The sequence below is a fragment of the Echinops telfairi genome, unplaced genomic scaffold (assembly GCF_000313985.2).
Source record: "Echinops telfairi isolate 266 unplaced genomic scaffold, ASM31398v2 ScPeMD7_655;HRSCAF=1070, whole genome shotgun sequence".
Classification (NCBI taxonomy): domain Eukaryota; kingdom Metazoa; phylum Chordata; class Mammalia; order Afrosoricida; family Tenrecidae; genus Echinops; species Echinops telfairi.
Window position 1 is genome coordinate 26,872,551 of NW_022104553.1, and position 7,134 is coordinate 26,879,684.

The following is a 7,134-nucleotide window of genomic DNA, read 5'->3' on the forward strand; positions in this document are numbered from 1 at the left end:
GAGGTCATCAAGCTGTGACCTGATTGACAGGCTAGACTCCACCCCTTCACTCTTAATAGTCTGAAGTTGACACTGGATTAAGTGACTACCACAGCCTCTATCTCCATGAGCCCGCACCAGCAACAATGACTTTTAAACAAAGATGAGAATGTTAGTGGGGTGGGGGTGGGGAGGGATGGGGCACAGAAACTAGATGCATGAAAACAGAAGCCCTGGAAGGGAAACTGTGAGACGAGGCGTGCACAGGTCACGAAGAAGGTGACCCATGTCCCCAAACAACTTGTGTGGACATTGTTGAACAGAAACTTCAACCTGCCGTGTAAACCTTCACTCAACACACCATGAAAGAGTACTTACAAAAACATGTAACTTCCCATTTGCCAATTTAACATGTTCAGGTGCACAACTTTGTGATGTCAATTATATTCATCAAGGTGAACCACCACCGCCCATCATTGTTGCCCAAGGTTTCTTTTTTTTTTTAAGCAAATGTCTTAAAAAAAAACAACAACCAAGAACAAAATAAACCTATGCTACTACCTATGTTAAGGAGCCTCGTGGTGGAGTGTAAGTTAGAGGTAGTGGGCTGCTGATGGTAAGGTCAGTAGTTCAAAACCACGAGCTGCTCCTTGGGAGCAAGGTGAGACTTTCTACTCCATCAAGATTGACAGTCTTGGAAACCCAAGGAGACGGTCCTACTCTGTCCTACGCGGTCTCTGTGAGTCGAGAAGAGATTCAACACCCGAGTTTTTCTTCAAGTTCTGTCTTATCTACTGGTCTGTTTGCCTCCGTATGGAACGATCTCTGTATTTTTTATTTACTTAATCTCATCACTTATTTATTTTCTCCTCCCCTCCCTTGCCACCCTTCCCATCTCCAACTTCTCAGTAGCCATCAAAGTCTGCTTGTTTTAGGTAAGAACCCCATTTGTCTTGATCCCCCTCCCCCATGTTCAATAGTTCAATTGTCTCATGCAGAATGTGTCTGTATGGGATGGACCGACTTTGCTCATCAGCTGTCTTCCAAATCCACTCATGTCACGAGCCGTGGGACAGTTTCATCGTTGCTCTTTAGCTGTGCGTCACATTCCACTTATTTATCCATTCGTCTGCTGATGTGTTGCCCAAATTTCCCATCACTGTAAATAGAACTCTCAGACTCGTTCACTTCCATCCAGTCTGTGATGACTCAGTGACCCCATGATAGGACAGAGTAGAGCTGACCCTGTGAGTTTCAGACCTTGTTACTCGTTACAGGAATAGACAGCTTCCTCTTTCTCCCAAGAAGCAGCTGCTGGTTTTGAACAGCTGACCTTGCAGTTATCCGGCCCGATGCACAACCCACGACACTCCTAAAAATGGCCCTGGTGAAGAGTTCTGGCCTCTTAAATTGCAGAGGGGAGAGAGAATCACCCTCAGCTCATTCCCCCCAGGCAGGGGGCAGGCATGCCTCCTCTCACCGTTTCTGACACCTGCCCATGCTGCCAAGGTACTCTCTGCTTCCCTGGCTGGGGTCTGCTGTTCTTTGCCATGCCCCCCCCAGAGCTCACAGACCATGCTCGTGATTGGGAGGTCACAGGAACAGAACCGATTCAGGACCCACTTCTTCAATCAGAACCGCCTCTTCTCAGCTTTATTCTCTCTGGCCCTCGTGCCCGGGGTCTTGGATTGATTCGGTCCTGCTCCCTGCTGAGCCAAGCGTTACAAAGTGCTTTAGCACTGCCAATAAGTGCCCAGGGGCATCCTACTCTGCCAGCAAACCTCCCTCCCACTCTGAGAGCTGGAGGCCAGCTGCACTGTCTCACGCCGTCTCTTACATCGGTTGCTGCCACTTGAGCGCTGCTACATCTCGCCGTCTCCAACATTACAGAGCTTTTTCCCCTGTTATATTTTTTGGGTGGTGGTGGTACCCCTCGGACTTGGTTAACAAACTAGTCAATCTCTTTGATGGGCCACAAGCACCTCATTTGGGTAGCTCCACCCAGTCACTGGCGGGGTGTTACAAAGCCTCGAACTCCCTGACATGGCGTTGAGCAGGACTTGGAGCGATTCTTTAGAATTCCCTCCCCGTGGGGTTCTGAGTCTGTAACTCTGGATGCAAACCTTTCTTCCTTAGAGTGGCTGGTGGTTGCGAAACGTGCAGTGTGTGACCCACAATGTCACCAGGGCTCCTTATCAGAATAGCTAGAAGGGCCATAGAAAGCAACTCACTATGTTGCACAAGGGACACGTCTCAGGTGGACCCTGGCTATAGTCGGAGCTCAGAGCATCACAGCTGTTTCTTATCATTATTATCATTATCTCTTTCATCTCTAAGATACCTTAGCTCCAGGGCTACTGGGCCAGGGGCCTAGAGATGCCTCAGGGGGGTCTTTTTTGGCTGCCCTTCTATATATTTTTGTCATGTAGATATAACTAGGCACACGCAAATCACTTGCCATTTTCATTGGGAGTAGAATATCACTTGGCATTTCGATTGGGAGTAGAGTTCAGTGAAAATTACCTTTCTCAGTGGTGCAGGGGTTAAACACCCAGCTGCCAACCCAAAGATGGGTCGTTCAAACCCGCCGGCTGCTCCTGAGGAGAAAGACGAGGCTGTCTCCTTTTGGTAACCCCCTGGGGACATACATGTCTACTCTGTCCTGTAAGGTCCTTATGGATTGGAGTGGAATCCACAGCACTGGGTCATGCGTGCTCTGTCATGACCACCGCCCCCTCCGGTTTCTTTCCGTGGTCCTCCTCTTTAATGGTTAGGAAAATGTAGGTGGAACCCAACGTTCGCCAATTTGGTATCTTGCACACGTGCGATCGAATGACGCCCGTCGTGTTGCGTCCTCCTCACCGGGAGCCTTTGCCAAATTCCCCGGTGCCCATAAACAGAAACTGCATCCTACATAGCACCTGGCCTTTCCCTCCCTTTCCTGGGAAGCCCAGAGCCAAGGGATGGCCAACCAAGAGCTCGCTCACTGCCACTGAGCTGATCCCAACTCCCAGCCACCCTCAAGGACAGAGCGGGCTTTTGAGACGGTGACTCCTTGCGGAAACAGAAAGTCTCATCTTTCCTCCACGGAGCAGCTTGTGGTTTCAAACGGCTGACCTTGTGGTTAGCAGCCCAACTTGCAACCCATTGCGGCACAAGGCTCTCCAAACCAGCAGAGACCTGAGCTCTCCATAGCTCTCTGTCTTCCTGCCCACCTTCCCTTCTTTCTTTTGGTGCACGGGGTTTTTCCTTTTCAATGCCGGATCGAGTATCCAGAAAGCTGCCTATAGTTTTGACGGCCTTTGCACACCGGCTGAGTTCAAGTTGGAAAGCAACACAAACAAGCTCGGAAGGGCCAATATTGTTCAAAGGCACCAGGAAGACAAAGACAAGTAGGATGAGCCATTCCTCACGGCCACCAAGGCGAATCCCACCCATCCGACCCCAGAGGACACAAGAGAACTGCCCCTGTGGGTTTCTGAGCCTGTGGCTCTTTAGGGGGGTAGAAAGCCTCGACTTTCTCCCTCGGAAGGGATAGTGGTTTTGAGCTGCTGACCTTGCGGTTCGCAGCCTGACAGCTAGCCACCAGGGCTCCCCAACAGTTCGTTGTTGGCGCCTGCAGCCATCCTCCAGCCCAATCTCTCCTCGTCTGCCTGACCTGGGTGTGTCCCTGTAACAGAGGCCAGGCAATACCTCTCCCTTGGGGATCAACTGACTTCACTCAGTGCCGTGTGGCCAAGGTTCGCCCCGGTGGTCGTCTCCCCAAATGTCTCTCTTCCCAGCCACTCCGTGTCCTTTTAGGAGAACGTCTCCCTTGTGGCCCGGCGGATTAAGCGTCGGGCCGCTGATGGGAGAATCGAGTGGTACAGACAGACCCACCTGTCCCTCCTCTGGAGAACAAAGCGGTGGTCTGTTAACACAGGGCTCCACCTGGTCTCTCTCCCTCTCCTTCCCAGCATGCCCCACTCCCCAGCTGCCCAGACCGGGCTTTGTCCTCACCCCTACTTCACCCTTTTGGGACTCCTTCTCTTTTGCCAGGAGCCCTGGTGGTATAGCAGTTAGGTGTTGGGTTGCTGACCAGAGGGTCAGCAGTTCGAACTCACCAGCCACTCTTCGGTAGAATGATGAGGCTGTGCTGTTCCCGTGCAAACGCGGTGGGTTTGGTTCGGCTTTTTCTTGAGCTGCTTCTAGCCATGCCTGTTTCAGGTGATCTCTGTAAAGGTGACCCGTTGAGGCAGCAACTTGCCAAGGACCCTAACCTTCTAGGTCTCTGCGGAACATGGCCCCCGGAGGACCTCTCCACCTTTGGTCAATTTGAGGCCTATGAGTACCCTGGCACCCTCAGGCCGGCCCACAGAGATTGTGTTCTCCAGTGATGGCTGGCCCTCCTTGGACTTGTATGTCTTACTGGGTCACCAAGGTCGGTAGTTCGAACTCACCAGACTCCTCAGGAGAAAGATGAGGCTGCTTGCTCCTGTCAAGATTTCAAGGCTCGGAAATGCTATCTCGAATTGGGAGGAAGTGAGCCCTGGTGGTCCAGTGGGGTTGCTAACCATAACGTCAGCAGTTGCAGCCCACTGGCCACTCTGAGGGGGGAAAGATGGGGGTTTCTACTCCCGTAAAGAGGTAACAGTCTTGGAAACCCACGGGGCCAGTTCCACCCCATCCCAAAGGGTCACCATGCGTCCACTCGCTGCAGTGAACGAGAGGAGTCAGAGTCGATTAGATGGCAGCGGGTGGGGGGTGAAAGTGAGTTCCTTTTCTGCAAAGAGCTCTGGTGGTGTCGTGGCTATACGCTGGGCTGCCAACCACAAGGTCAGCTGTTCAAACCCATCAGCCGTTGCGTGGGATGAAGGTGAAGCTGTCGCTTCCGTAAAGACCCACAGCCTTGAGGACCTCAGAGGGCAGTTCTCCTCTGTCCCCTAGGGTCACTCTCGGTCAGCCCTCTGGATGGCACTGGGTTAGGGGGGCTTAGTAAACCCATGAGAGTACGAGGTTATCAGTTGCTGGCTGAGCCGTGTCAATATTGCCCCGGATGACTGCCAATCCTTGGGAAGCCCACTGCTTTGGAAGGAGCCTGCTTATCTCCAATTTACACCATGTCCTGTCTTCAACAAAACCCTTGGCTTTGATAAGAAAGGAAGGGGCAGGTGGGAGGTGAGGTGGGGGGTGGGGTGAAGAGATGACAAGCCAGGAAACTATGGGGCGGTCCACTGGGTTTTGATACAAGACTCTATTTGAATTTCCATCCTAGCACAAAACATGGAAAGAATCCCAAACCCCATGTCTAGAGGAATGGATAAAAAAGCTCCGGTACTATGGGATATCAGGCACCCATAAAAAACACAATGACAACGCTCTTAAACACCCCAAGACATGGACCATGCTGGAGAACATCAGGCTTCCCAAACTCAGTCCGTCTTACAAAGATAAATATTTCTTTCTTTTTCTCCCCAAAGATAAATATTTCATAATGTCACCATGGTTATAAGGAAAAGCAAAGAAGGAGAAACCTGACTATGGACTACGAATGAGGAGGTCAGGGACTGGGGTGCAAACAAGTGGGGGGGAGGGATGGGGATAGCAGTGGGGGAGGGGAGGACACACACACACACACACACACACACCAAAATGTGGAGGGTTTAATAGGATATTGTTGTTGATTGAATCTTTTGAGCTGGGTGGTGTAAATATATATCTAGAATTTCTTAATTTAAAAACATTTGTTTTAATCCCTCCAGATCCCTTATCCCTCTAACCTAAATATCGGTTTGAGTGTTTGTTTAAGACGAAGAAGAATCGGCTTGAAGTGGGCTTGGGGTCTTTGAACGGCAAACCAACCGCCACCACCAACCAACTTAGTTGAGCGACAGCCTTGAAGTCTCCGTGGACGTTTTGCGTGGCAGCCTCTGCCTCTCCACCGATGGCCTGCGGTCGGATCCTTCCTCCAAGGCCTCACCTCCATCCCCTCACCCCTCGGTGAGCTTGTAAGGCAGGTCCTTTTCTTCCATCTGGCGGTTCTGGCCCAAGGCTTCCACCCACCCCACCCACCGAGTCCTTTCTTTGCGTGACTTGGGCCAAGGCAGTCCCTGGTTGGTTTTCCCACCTGTAAAATGGGTGCGGTGAGAAGCCCCCTGCCTCCCCTGCCTCTGAGTCTGAGTGAAGGTTAGGTGTGGCGCTAGTCTCACCGCAGGAGGTTGGCCATACCGTCAGGCCCTGCCCAACGTGCTAGACAGACAGGGGGAAGTGACCCCTTCTTGGCCGTAGTGGTTATGCGTTGGGCTGTCAACTACAAAGTCAGTGGTTTGAAACCAGCAGCCGCTCCGTGGGAGAAGATGAGGCTTTCTACTCCCATAAAGAGTTCCAGTCCGGAGGGGAGAGCGGGAAGGAAGGGGGAAAAAATGAGGAGCTCATTCTAAGAGCTCAAGTGGCAAGCAAATGTTTTGAGAACGATGAGGGCAACAAATGTACACATGTGCTTGACACAACGGATGGATGGATGGATTGCGATAAGAGTTGTATGAGCCCCCAATAAAGTGATTTAAAAAGAGAGGTACAGTCTCAGGACCCCACACGGGCAGTTCTACCCTGTCCTGTAGGGTCTTGGAGAGTCGAAATCGACTGAGAACAGTAGAGTTCTCCCGGAGAGGCTCAGCCACCTGCAAGGTCACACGGCTTGGCCACGGGGGGCTGTGATTGGATTCTTTGGTCTAAGAATGTTGCACAAAATGCCCATGGATATTTGAATTTTCTACAACCGCCACGCACTTTTTGTGTCACGGTGTCTCGTGTAACATTTGCCCTATTATACTAAAATGTCAGGTGCCCTGGTGGCGCAGTGGGCTTCAAGGTCAGCAGTTCCAACCCACCAGCTGCTCCTTGGGAGAAAGATGAGGCCTCCTAGTCCCTTAAAGCAGCGGTTCTCAACCTGCGGGTCGAGACCCCCTTGGGGGTCAAGCGACCCTTTTCACAGGGGTCGCCCATTTCATCACAGCAGGAAATGACAGTGATGAGGTCACAATGAAAATAATTTTATGGTGAGGGGGGGTGTCACCACCGCATGAGGAGCTGTCTGACAGGGTCGCGCCATGAGGAAGGTGGAGAACCAGTGCCTTAACGTGGGGCAGGCTCAGGGTGGGTGGTGGGTGGGAGGGG